The sequence below is a fragment of the Physeter macrocephalus genome, chromosome 13, assembly GCF_002837175.3.
Source record: "Physeter macrocephalus isolate SW-GA chromosome 13, ASM283717v5, whole genome shotgun sequence".
Taxonomy (NCBI): Eukaryota; Metazoa; Chordata; class Mammalia; order Artiodactyla; family Physeteridae; genus Physeter; species Physeter macrocephalus.
In genome coordinates this window covers 18,993,634-19,007,644 of record NC_041226.1, presented here as the reverse complement: position 1 = coordinate 19,007,644, position 14,011 = coordinate 18,993,634, and the positions used below count along the sequence as shown (strand labels likewise).

Genomic DNA, 14,011 nt, shown 5'->3' with positions numbered 1-14,011 from the left:
CCACATGCCGCGGAGCAGCTGGGCCCGTGAGCCATGGCCACTGAGCCTACACGTCCGGAGCCTGTGCTCCGCAACGGGAGAGGCCACAACAGTGAGAGGTCCGCGTACTGCAAGAAATTATAAAAAAAAGAATACTCTACCCAAGTAAGACTATCATTCAGATTTGATGGAGAAATCAAAAGCTATACAGACAAGCTAAAGCTAAAAGAATTCAGCACCACCAAACCAGCTTTACAACAAATGCTAAAGGAACTTCTCTAGGTGGAAAAGGCTGCAACTACAAACAAGAAAACTATGAGAAGACCTAAATAGACACTTCCAAAGTAGACATACAGATTGCCAACAAACACATGAAAAGATGCTCAACATCACTAATCATTAGAGAAATGCAAATCAAAACCATAATGAGGTATCACCTCACACCAGTCAGAATGGCCATCATCAAAAAATCTAGAAACAATAAATGCTGGAGAGGGTGTGGAGAAAAGGGAACCCTCTTGCACTGTTGGTGGGAATGCAAACTGATACAGCCACTATGGAGAACAGTATGGAGGTTCCTTAAAAAACTAAAAATAGAACTACCACATGACCAAGCGATCCCACTACTGGGCACATACCCTGAGAAAACCATAATTCAAAAAGATACATGTACCACAATGTTCATTGCACCACTATTTACAATAGACAGGATATGGAAGCAACCTAAATGTCCATCGACAGATGAATGGCTAAAGAAGACGTGGCACATATATAAAATGGAATATTACTCAGCCATAAAAAGGAACAAAATTGAGTTATTTGTAATGAGGTGGATGGACCTAGAGTCTGTCATACAGAGTGAAGTAAGTCAGAAAGAGAAAAACAAATACTGTATGCTAACGTACATAAATGGAAACTAAAAAAAATGGTACTGATGAACCTAGTGGCAGGGCAGGAATAAAGATGCGGACGTAGAGAACAGACTTGAGGACACAGCGGGGGAAGGGGAAACTGGGACGAAGTGAGAAAGTAGCATTGACATACATACACTACCAAATGTAAAATGGATGGCTAGTGGGAAGCTGCTGCATAGCACAGGAAGATCAGCTCAATGCCTTTGACGACCTAGAGAGGTGGGAGGGAGGCTCAAGACGGAGGGGATATGGGGATATATGTATACATATAGCTGATTCACTTTGCTGCACAGCAGAAACTAACACAACATTGTAAAGCAATTATACTCCAATAAAAATATAATAAAATAAAAATAAAAGAAAACTATTAAATGGGAAAGCTACCAGTAAAGGCAAACTACAGTAGGGAATCATCCACACACAAATGTGATATATAAACCAGTAATCCTGAGAGAAGAAGAATACAAATGCAGGATATCTGAAATGCATTTGAAATTGAGAGATCAGCAACTTAAAACAATCATGTATATATAGACTGCTATATCAAAACCTCATGGTAGCCACAAACCAAAAGGCTATAATAGATATACATACAAAAAAGAAAAAGGAACCTAAACACAACACTAAAGATAGACATCAAATCACAAGAGAAGAGAACAAAAGAGGAAAGGAAGAAAAAAGACTTACAAAAACAAATCCAAAACAATTAACAAAATGGCAATAAAAACATACATATTGATAATTACCTTAAATGTAGACAGATTAAATGCTCGATGTCCAAAAGACATAGACTGGATGAATGGATATAAGAACAAGACCTGTATATATGCTCTCTACAAGAGACCTGCTTCAGATCTAGAGACCCATAGAAACTGAAAGTGAGGGTATGGGAAAAGGTATTCCATGCAAATGGAAATCAAAAGAAAGCTGGAGTAGCAATATTCATATCAGACAACATATAGGACATCCCCTACAGACGGCCACTTTTCCAAGGTCGAGAAACATAACTAACATTCCACATACATAAAAATACAAATAGAAATTGAGACAAAATGAGATGGCAGAGGAATATGTTTCAGACAAAGGAACAAGATAAAACCCCAGAAGAACAACTAAGTGACATGGAGCTAGACAATCTACCCAAGAAAGAGTTCAGAGTAATGACTGCGAAGATGATCCAAGAACTTCGGAAAAGAATGCATGCACAGAGGGAGAAGTTACAAAAGTTTTGAACAAAGAGTTAGAAAATATAGAGAGCAACCAAACTGAGTTGAAGAATACAATAACTGAAATGAAAAATACACTAGAAGGAATCAATAGCAGAATAAATGAGGCGGAAGAATGGGTAAGTCAGCTGGAAGACAGAGTGGTGGAAATCATAGCCATGGAACAGAATAAAGAAAAAAGAATGAAAAGAAATGAGGACAATCTAAGAGACCTCTGGGACAATGACAAACACACCAACATTCACATTATAGGGGTCTCAGAAGCAGAATAGAGAAAGAAAGAGCCTGAGAAAATGTTGGAAGAGATAATAGCTGAAAACTTCCCTAACATGGGAAAGGAAACAGTCACCCAAGTCCAGGAAGCACAGAGAGTCCCAGGCAGGATAAACTCAAGGAGCAATATGCTGAGACACAGTAATCAAATTGACAAAAATTAAAGATAAAGATAAAACATTAACGGCAACAAGGGAAAAGCAACAAATAACATACAAGGGAAACCCATAAGGTCACCAGCTGATTTTTCAGCAGAAAGTCTGCAGGCCAGAAGAGAATGGCATCATATATTTAAAGTGATGAAAGGGGAAAACCTACAACTAAGAATACTCTACCTGGGCTTCCCTGGTGGCGCAGTGGTTGAGAGTCCGCCTGCCGATGCAGGGGACACGGGTTCGTGCCCCGGTCCGGGAAGATCCCACATGCCGCGGAGCAGCTGGGACCGTGAGCCATGGCCACTGAGCCTACACGTCCGGAGCCTGTGCTCCGCAACGGGAGAGGCCACAACAGTGAGAGGTCCGCGTACTGCAAGAAATTGTAAAAAAAAGAATACTCTACCCAAGTAAGACTATCATTCAGATTTGATGGAGAAATCAAAAGCTATACAGACAAGCTAAAGCTAAAAGAATTCAGCACCACCAAACCAGCTTTACAACAAATGCTAAAGGAACTTCTCTAGGTGGAAAAGGCTGCAACTACAAACAAGAAAACTATGAGAAGACCTAAATAGACACTTCCAAAGTAGACATACAGATTGCCAACAAACACATGAAAAGATGCTCAACATCACTAATCATTAGAGAAATGCAAATCAAAACCATAATGAGGTATCACCTCACACCAGTCAGAATGGCCATCATCAAAAAATCTAGAAACAATAAATGCTGGAGAGGGTGTGGAGAAAAGGGAACCCTCTTGCACTGTTGGTGGGAATGCAAACTGATACAGCCACTATGGAGAACAGTATGGAGGTTCCTTAAAAAACTAAAAATAGAACTACCACATGACCAAGCGATCCCACTACTGGGCACATACCCTGAGAAAACCATAATTCAAAAAGATACATGTACCACAATGTTCATTGCACCACTATTTACAATAGACAGGATATGGAAGCAACCTAAATGTCCATCGACAGATGAATGGCTAAAGAAGACGTGGCACATATATAAAATGGAATATTACTCAGCCATAAAAAGGAACAAAATTGAGTTATTTGTAATGAGGTGGATGGACCTAGAGTCTGTCATACAGAGTGAAGTAAGTCAGAAAGAGAAAAACAAATACTGTATGCTAACGTACATAAATGGAAACTAAAAAAAATGGTACTGATGAACCTAGTGGCAGGGCAGGAATAAAGATGCGGACGTAGAGAACAGACTTGAGGACACAGCGGGGGAAGGGGAAACTGGGACGAAGTGAGAAAGTAGCATTGACATACATACACTACCAAATGTAAAATGGATGGCTAGTGGGAAGCTGCTGCATAGCACAGGAAGATCAGCTCAATGCCTTTGACGACCTAGAGAGGTGGGAGGGAGGCTCAAGACGGAGGGGATATGGGGATATATGTATACATATAGCTGATTCACTTTGCTGCACAGCAGAAACTAACACAACATTGTAAAGCAATTATACTCCAATAAAAATATAATAAAATAAAAATAAAAGAAAACTATTAAATGGGAAAGCTACCAGTAAAGGCAAACTACAGTAGGGAATCATCCACACACAAATGTGATATATAAACCAGTAATCCTGAGAGAAGAAGAATACAAATGCAGGATATCTGAAATGCATTTGAAATTGAGAGATCAGCAACTTAAAACAATCATGTATATATAGACTGCTATATCAAAACCTCATGGTAGCCACAAACCAAAAGGCTATAATAGATATACATACAAAAAAGAAAAAGGAACCTAAACACAACACTAAAGATAGACATCAAATCACAAGAGAAGAGAACAAAAGAGGAAAGGAAGAAAAAAGACTTACAAAAACAAATCCAAAACAATTAACAAAATGGCAATAAAAACATACATATTGATAATTACCTTAAATGTAGACAGATTAAATGCTCGATGTCCAAAAGACATAGACTGGATGAATGGATATAAGAACAAGACCTGTATATATGCTCTCTACAAGAGACCTGCTTCAGATCTAGAGACCCATAGAAACTGAAAGTGAGGGTATGGGAAAAGGTATTCCATGCAAATGGAAATCAAAAGAAAGCTGGAGTAGCAATATTCATATCAGAAAAAATAGACTTTAAAATAAAAACTGTTACAAGAGACAAAGAAGGACACTGCATAATGATAAAGGGATCAAATCAAGAAGAAGATACAACAATTGTAAATATATGTGCACCCAACATAGGAGCACCTCAATATATAAGGCAAATGTTAACAGACATAAAAGGAGAAATTGACAGTAACACAATAACAGTGGGGGACTTTAACACCCCACTTACATCAGTGGACATATTATCCAGACAGAAAATCAATAAGGAAACACAGGCCTTAAATGACACATTAGACCAGATGGACTTAATTGATATTTATAGAGCACTCCATCCAAAAGAAGCAGAATACACATTCTTTTCAAGTGCACACGGAACATTCTCCAGGATAGATCACATGTTGCACCACAAAGCAAGCCTTGGTAAATTTAAGAAAACTGAAATCAAGCATCTCTTCCAAATACGACATTATGAGATTAGAAATCAACTACAAGGGGGCTTCCCTGGTGGCGCGGTGGTTGAGAACCCGCCTGCCGATGCAGGGGATGCCGGTTCGTGCCCCGGTCCGGGAAGATCCCACATGCCGCGGAGCGGCTGGGCCCGTGAACCATGGCCGCTGAGCCTGTGCTCCGCAATGCGAGAGGCCACAGCAGTGAGAGGCCCGTGTACCGCAAAAAAAAAAAAAAAAAACAAAACAAAACATTTGAGTGAGTAAATGAAATTCAATGGTGATTTTCTTATTCTTTGCCCGCGTAGCACAAAAAAAAAAAAAAAAAAAAAAAAAAGAAATCAACTACAAGGGACTTCCCTGGTGGCGCAGTGGATAGAACTCCACACTCCAGGGGAAGCCTGGGTTTGATCCCTGGTCAGGGAACTAGATCCCACATGCATGCCGCAACTAAGAGTTCACATGCCGCAACTAAGGAGCCTGCGAGCTGCAACTAAGAAGTCCGTGAGCTGCAACTAAGACCTAGTGCAACCAAATAAATAAATAAATATTTTTAACTACAGAAAAAAACTGCAAAAAACACCAACACGTGGAGGCTAAACAATATGCTACTAAACAACCAACGGATCACTGAAGAAGTCAAAGAGGAAACAGAAAAATATCTAGAGACAAATAGAAATGAAAACACGACAATCCAAAACCTATGGGAAGCAGCAAAAGCAGTTCCAGAAGGGAAGTTTATAGCAACAAAAACGTACCTCAGGAAACAAGAAAAATCTCAAATAAACAACCTAACCTTAAACCTAAAGCAACTAGATAAAGAAGAACAAACAAAACCAAAAGTTAATAGAAGGAAGGAAATCATAAAGATCAGAGCAGAAATAAACGAAATAGAAACAAAGAAAACAATAGCAAAGATCAATGAAACTAAAAGCTGTAGTGAGGTGGATGGACCTAGAGACAGTCAAACAGAGTGAAGTAAGTCAGAAAGAGAAGAATAAATACCATATGCTAACGCATATATATGGAATCTAAAAAAAAATGGTCATGAAGAACCTAGGGGCAAGATGGGAATAAAGACACAGACCTACTAGAGAATGGACTTGAGGATACGGGGAGGGGGAAGGGTAAGCTGGGACAAAGTGACAGAATGGCATGGACATATATACACTACCAAACGTAAAATAGATAGCTAGTGGGAAACAGCCACATAGCACAGGGAGATCAGCTTGGTGCTTTGTGACCACCTAGAGGGGTGGGATAGGGAGGGTGGGAGGGAGGAAGACGCAAGAGGGAAGAGATATGGGGACATATGTATATGTATAACTGATTCACTTTGTTATAAAGCAGAAACTAACACACCATTGTAAAGCAATTATACTCCAATAAAGATGTTTAAAAAAAGAAACTAAAAGCTGATTCTTCGATAAGATAAACAAAATTCATAAACCTTTAGCCAGACTAATCAAGAAAAAAAAGGGAGGGGGGCCCAAATCAATAAAATTAGAAATGAAAAAGGAGAAGTTACAACCAACACCACAGAAATAAAAAGGACCATAAGAGATTACTATAGGCAACTATATGCCAAGAAAATGGATAACCTAGAGAAATGGACAAATTCTTAGAAAGGTACAAACAATCTCCCAAGACTGAACCAGGAAGAAAGAGAAAATATGAACAGACCAATTACAAGTACTAAAATTGAATCTGTGATTGAAAAACTCTCAACAAACAAAAGTCCAGGGCCAGATGGCTTCACCGGCGAATTCTATCAAACATTTAGAGAAGAGTTAACACCTATCCTTCTGAAAGTATTTCAAAAAATTGCAGAGGAAGGAACACTTCTAAACTCATTCTATGAGGCCACGATCACCCTTATACCAAAACCAGACAAAGATACCACAAAAAAAGAAAATTACAGGCCAATATCACTGATGAACATAGACACAAAAAACCTCAACAAAATACTACCAAACCAAATCCAATGATACATTGAAAGGATCGTATACCATGATCAAGTGGCATTTATCCCAGAGATGCAAAGATTTTTCAATATCTGCAAATCAATCAGTGTGATATATCACATTAACAAACTGAAGAATAAAAATCATATGATCATCTTAATAGATGCAGAAAAAGCTTCTTATAAAGTTCAATAACCATTTATGATAAAAACTCTCCAGACAGTGGGCATAGAGGGAACCTACCTCAACACAGTAAAGGCCATATATGACAAATCCACAGCTAACATCATCCTCAATGGTGAAAAGCTGAAAGCATTCTCTCAAAAATCAGAAACAAGACAAGGATGTCCACTCTTGCCACTTTTATTTAACATAGTTTTGGAAGTCCTAGCCACAGCAATCAGAGAAGAAAAAGAAATAAGAGGAATCCAGATTGGAAAAGAAGAAGTAAAACTGTCACAGTTTGCAGATGACATGATACTACACATAGAAAACCTAAACACATTACCAGGAAACTACTAGAGCTCAACAATGAATTCGATAAAGCTGCATGATACAAGATTAATACACAAATCTGTTGCATTTCAATACGTTAGCAACAAAAGATTAGAAAGAGAAATTAACAAAACAACCCCATGTACCATTGCATCAAAAAGAACAAAATACCTAGGAATAAACCTATTTAAGGAGGCAAAAGACCTGTACTCCAAAAACTATAAGATGCTGATGAAAGAAACTGAAGATGACACAAACGGAAAGATATACCATGTTCTTGGATTGGAAGAATTAATATTGTCAAAATGACTATACTACCCAAGGCAATCTGCAGATTCAATGCAATCCTTATCAAATTACCAATGGCACTTTTCGTAGAACTAGAACAAAAAAATTTTTAAATTTGTATGGAAACACAAAAGACCCTGAATAGCCACAGCAATCTTGAGAGAGAAAAATGGAGCTGGAGGAATCAGGCTCCCTGACTTCACACTATATTACAAAGCTATGGTAATCAAAACAGTATGGTACTGGCACGAAAACAGGAATATAGATCAATGGTACAGGATAGAAAGCCCAGAAATAAACCCACACACCTATGGTCAACGAATCTACGACAAACGGGACAAGAATATATACAATGGAGAAAAGACAGTCTCTTCAGTAAGTGATAATGGGAAAACTGGACAGCTACATGTAAAAGAATGAAATTAGAACATTCTCTAATACAATACACAAAAACAAACTCAAAATGGATTAAAGACCCGACTGTAAAACCAGATACTATAAAACTCCTAGAAGAGGGGCTTCCCTGGTGGTGCAGTGGTTAAGAATCCACCTGCCAATGCAGGGAACATGGGTTCGATACCTGGCCCGGGAGGATCCCACATGCCACGGAGCAACTAAGCCCATGCACCACAACTACTGAGCCTGTGCTCTAGAGCCTGCAAGCCACAACTACTGAGTCCGGGTGTCACAACTACTGAAGCCCACGCACCTACAGCCTATGCTCTGCAACAAGAGAAGCCACAACAATGAGAAGCCCGCACACTGCAATGAAGAGTAGCCCCTGCTTGCCACAAATAGAGAAAGCCTGCACACAGCAATGAAGACCCAACACAGCCAAAAATAAAAACAAATAAAGTAATTAATTAAAAAAAAACAACTCCTAGAAGAAAACATAGGCAGAACACTCTTTGACATAAATCACAGCAATATCTTTTTGGATCCATCTCCTAGAGTCGTGGAAATAAAAACAAAAATAAACCAACAGGACCTAATTAAGCTTAAAACATTCTGCATAGCAAAGGAAACCATAAACAAAACAAAAAGACAACCTACAGAATGGGAGAAAATATTTGGAAATGATGCAACCAACAAGAGATTAATCTCTAAAATATACAAACAGCTCATACAGATCAATATCAAAACAAAAACAAACAACCCAATCAAGAAATGGGCAGAAGATCTAAACAGACATCTCCAAAAAAGACATACAGATGGCCAAAAGGCACATGAAAAGATGTTCAACATTGCTAACTATTAGAGAAATGCAAATCAAAACTACAATTAGGTATCACTGGTCAGAATGGCCATCATCAAAAAGTCTACAAATAATAAGTGCTGGAGAGGGTGTGGAGAAAAAGGAACTCTCCTACACTGTTGGTGAGATTGTAAATTGGTACAGCCACTATGGAGAGCAGTATGGATGTTCCTTAAAAAACTAAAAATAGAGCTACCACATGATCCTGCAATCCCACTCCTGGGCATATACCTGGAGAAAACCATAATTTGAAAAGATATTTGCACCCCAGTGTTCACAGCAGCACTGTTTACAAGATATGGAAGCAAGCTAAATGTCCATCAACAGATGCATGAATAAAGAAGGTGTGGTGTGTATATATAGATACATATATATATAATGGAATATTACTCAGCCATAAAAAAGAATGAAATAATGTCATTTGCTGCAACATGTATGGACCTAGAGATTCACTTCATACTAAGTGAAGTAAGCCAGACAGAGAAAAACAAATATCATATGATATGGTTTATATGTGGAACCTAAAAAAAAATGATACAAATGAATTTATATACAAAACAGAAACAGACCCACAGACATAGAAAACAAACTTTTGGTTACCAAAGGGGAAATAGGAGGGGGAGGGATAAATTAGGAGTCTGGGATTAACATATACATACTACTATATATGAAATAGGACCTACTGTTTGGCACAGGGAACTATACTCGATATCTTGTAAAAACCTATAATGGAAGAGAATGTTAAAAAAAACAGAAGAATATGTAACTGAATCACTTTATTGTACACCTGAAACTAACACAACATTGCAAATCAACTATATTTCAATACAAATTTAAAAAACAACAACAACACTGAGAGGAACCAGGGCTACTTGGGGGAATGGTTGATTCCAGGTCTGGGGCAGGGAAGGAACATGATGAGCCTGGAGCATCTTGTTGCACCAGAATGTAAGAAAATGCTCGTAGAATGATGGGGTCACATCAAAAGAATAAATGAGTCAACTTGTAGGGGATTTCATCAGCCAAATGTGGGACAATTTGAGGATTAAAATAAATAACAGATTACAAGCCACTGAATGAAATAGGAATTCACAAATCCATACTGATATACATGAATAAATCAATGAATGAGGAAGAGGGAAAAGCTCTTCCTTATAGTAGAATGACAACTACTACATGTAGAAGAAATGATGGAAACAGAAAATCACAATCGGACAACCGTCACGATGGTAGTTAATTCATGTGGGAATCACCAATAGATGTCAAAGTTGGTGCATGCGGGTTTAACATATATAGGGTATTGGCATCGTTTTGGGAGTATCTCCCCACAAAATACTTATAAATTACAAAGGGAAAAATAATGACTTTATGGTGTAGAAAACTGACAGGCACTAACTTGCCAGATGATTGAGGGTGGCATCACCAGGGGTGGGATGAGTTAACACAGAGGTGCTTCCTGAGGTCATCATGGAAAACAGCACAGCATCTTCTGCAGCATTCCCACCTGAGTCTGGTTGTGAGGAAACCTCAGAATGACTCTGGTTGACAGAAATCTTACAGAAAGAAAAGCTTGTACCCTTTAAAACTGTTAATGTTGTGAAACAGAGGGAAAGACTGAGGAAAATATTCCAGGTTGAAGGAAACTAACAAGATGCAAAACTCAGTGATTCTGGATGGGATGCTGAACCAGAAAGGAAAATGACACGTTGAAACACTTTGTGAAATTTGAAAGGGCCTGTGGGTTGAACAGTAGTGTCCAATCGATGGTGATTTCTTGTTTTGGATGGATGAATTAGCATGAGTTAGAGTCTTTATTTGGGGTCAGGGTGGAATTGAATATACTGTCTTTAACATGCTCTCAAATGATTCATAAAAAAGAATGAGGGGGAGTGGTGTGCAAAGGTAAGAAAGAGAGAAAGAATTATAAAAGATAGTGTAAATGTGGTAAAATGTTGAAAACTGCAAATTTGGGGAGAAGATATGGGAGCTCTTTGTACTGACAAGAGGTGAAGTAACAGGCAAAGGATCCATGATTGGTGGGTAATTTAGTAACATGTACAAATTTTGAGAAAAATATAACTTACCAAAAACTGACCAAGAAGAGAAGACAGTCTGAGTAGTCCTTTAACCAATAAAGAAATTGAATTAGTAGTGAAATATTTTTCCATTTAGAAGACACTAGGCTCAACTGGCTTTTCCAAGAAAATTTTAATAAACGTTCAAGGAACAAATAATTCCAATCTTACACAACTTCTTCCTGAGAAAAGAAAAATAGGAAACACTGCCCAACTCATTTAAGAAGTTGCCCTAATCAAGACATCAAAACCAAAGAGACCATGGTAAATTACACACTAAGCTCACTCATGAACACAGATTCAAAAATCTTAATAGGATATTAGCAAATTTAATCCAGCAATGAATAAAAAAATAACCCATAATGACCAAGATGGGTCTACCAAAGGAACACAAGGCTGGTTTAACATTAAGCAATATTTTAGTATAATTCACCACATTAATTGATTAAGGGAGAAAAAATATAGGATCATATTATTAGATGCAGAGAATGCATTTGATAAAACTCAACATCCATTCATGATAATAATTCTCAGCAAGACAGGAGAGAAAGGACCTTTCTTAAGCTGATTAGAGGCATCTACCGTGAGCATTTAATAAAGTTCAAAATCTGATAAAAAAAAGAAATAGAAGTGAATTTGCATAATATGATTAAGGACAGCTATCAAAAGCCTACAGCAAAAACCATACTTTAAAGTTTAACATTAAAATAGTTTCCTCTGGGCTTCCCTGGTGGCGCAGCGGTTGCGCGTCCGCCTGCCGATGCAGGGGAACCGGGTTCGCGCCCCGGTTTGGGAGGATCCCACATGCCGCGGAGCGGCTGTGCCCGTGAGCCATGGCCGCTGAGCCTGCGCGTCCGGAGCCTGTCCTCCGCAACGGGAGAGGCCACAGCAGAGGGAGGCCCGCATACCACAAAAAAAAAAAAAAAAAGTTTCCTCTAAGGTTTCCCTGGTGGCTCAGTGGTTGAGAGTCTGCCTGCCGATGCAGGGGACACAGCTTCGTGCCCCGGTCCGGGAAGATCCCACATGCCGCGGATCGGCTGGGCCCGTGGGCCATGGCCGCTGAGCCTGCGCGTCCGGAGCCTGTGCTCTGCAACGGGAGAGGCCACAACAGTGAGAGGCCCGCGTACCGCAAAACAAAACAAAACCAAAAAAAAAAAAAAAAAATAGTTTCCTCTAAAATCAGGAACAAGAAAAGATGCCTGTGCCTTTATCTCTACTCAACATTTCCCTAGCAATTCTAGAGTGCAGTAAGACAAGAAAATGATATAAAAGGTTTGAAGATTAGAAAGATACAAATAAAATTTTCATTATTTATAGATAATATAGGTTCAGTCTAGAAAACAAAAGAAGCTAAAAATAAAAAGTATTAGAATTAATAAAATTTAGCAAGATTCCTTAATATAAGATTAAATCACTTGCATTTCTATATATTAGGCACAAATACATACAAATACAATTTTTAAAAAGATGTTATTTATAATAGCAACAAAACATAAGATTAACTCATAAAATATATGCAGAATCTTTATGAAGAAAAATTTTAAAACCTTTTGAAAAACCCAATATACAAAGTTAACACAGATACACCATGTTCAGGGATGGGAAGCCTCTATATCTCAAACTGATCTATAAATTCAATGCACTTCCAATCAACATGTCAGAGGAACTTTTTGAGGAATGTTGACGCTATGATTCTAAAACTTACATGGAAGATTAAAGGGTCAAGAATAACCAAGAGGGACTTCCCTGGTGGTCGAGTGGTTAAGACTCCACACTCCCAATGCAGGGGGCCTGGGTTTAATCCCTGGTTGGGGAACTAGATCCTGCATGCATGCTGCAACTAAGAGTCCACACACCACAGCTAAGAAGTCCGCATGCCGCAACTAAGAAGCCTGCATGCCACAACTAAAGATCTCACATGCTGTAAGTAACGAAGATCCTGCATGCCACAACTAAGACCCGGCACAGCCTAAATAAATAAATAAATATTTTAAAAAACATTTAAAAAAAAGAGAGAATAACCAAGATATTCCTGAAGAAAATAAGGTGGTTTTTTTGGGGGGAGGTAAGGGGGCAGAGGTATAATCAACCAATGATATACAATATAGAGCCCAGAAACAGACTCACGTGTATATGGAAATTTGATACATGACAGGGGTGACATTGTAGATCAATGAGAAAATAGTTCTGGGATAACTGATTATCCAAGTGGAAAAAAAACTGGATCCCTACCTTACATCATACACAAAAATAAATTCTAGATGAATGAGGATACAAATATAAAAGGAAAAACTTACGGCTTTTAGAGGAAATATACAAGTTATTTTTTAAAAATGGAGGTATAACTGACATAGAAAAATAAAAAAAAACTTTATAACCTTGGGTAGAAAATGTTTAAAAAGATACAAAGATACAAAACCCATTTAAGAAAATTATTTGTATATTTAGCACATTAAAATAAAGAACTATGTACTGAAAAACATCATTAGGTGAGAAAGCAAGTGACAAATGGGGAGAAGATATTTACTGTACACATACCCAACTGAGAATGAATATCCAGGATGTATAAAAAATGCTTACAAATGAATAAGAAATAACTACCAAATAGAAAAATGGTTAACAGGTATTTCATAGAGAGGACACATGTATAGCCAATCTATCTAAGTAGAAATCAGGGGGAATCACAACCACAAGATATCATTTTATGCCAACCAGATTGGTAAACATTAAAAGTTTGACAATACCAAGAATTAGTGGGGATATACAGCTATGTAAATTAGCCCAATCTCTCTGGAAAACTTTTCAGCATTATCGGGGAAACTTGACAATAACAACTCAAGAATTCTACT

At 38.1% G+C, this 14,011-nt stretch overlaps 1 long non-coding RNA gene across 1 annotated transcript in view; it reads right to left on the bottom strand.

Moving 5' to 3' along the window:
- LOC129392689 (uncharacterized) overlaps positions 1 to 11,259 on the bottom strand; it is a 14,229-nt gene extending 2,970 nt beyond the window's left edge. Inside the window, exons 1-3 of the long non-coding RNA XR_008619058.1 lie at positions 11,172 to 11,259; positions 10,484 to 10,597; positions 9,771 to 9,810 (exon numbers count right to left, since the gene is read on the bottom strand). This is a non-coding gene — a long non-coding RNA (uncharacterized lncRNA). The remainder of the gene's footprint in view (positions 1 to 9,770; positions 9,811 to 10,483; positions 10,598 to 11,171) is intronic.
- Positions 11,260 to 14,011: the final 2,752 nt, after the last annotated feature.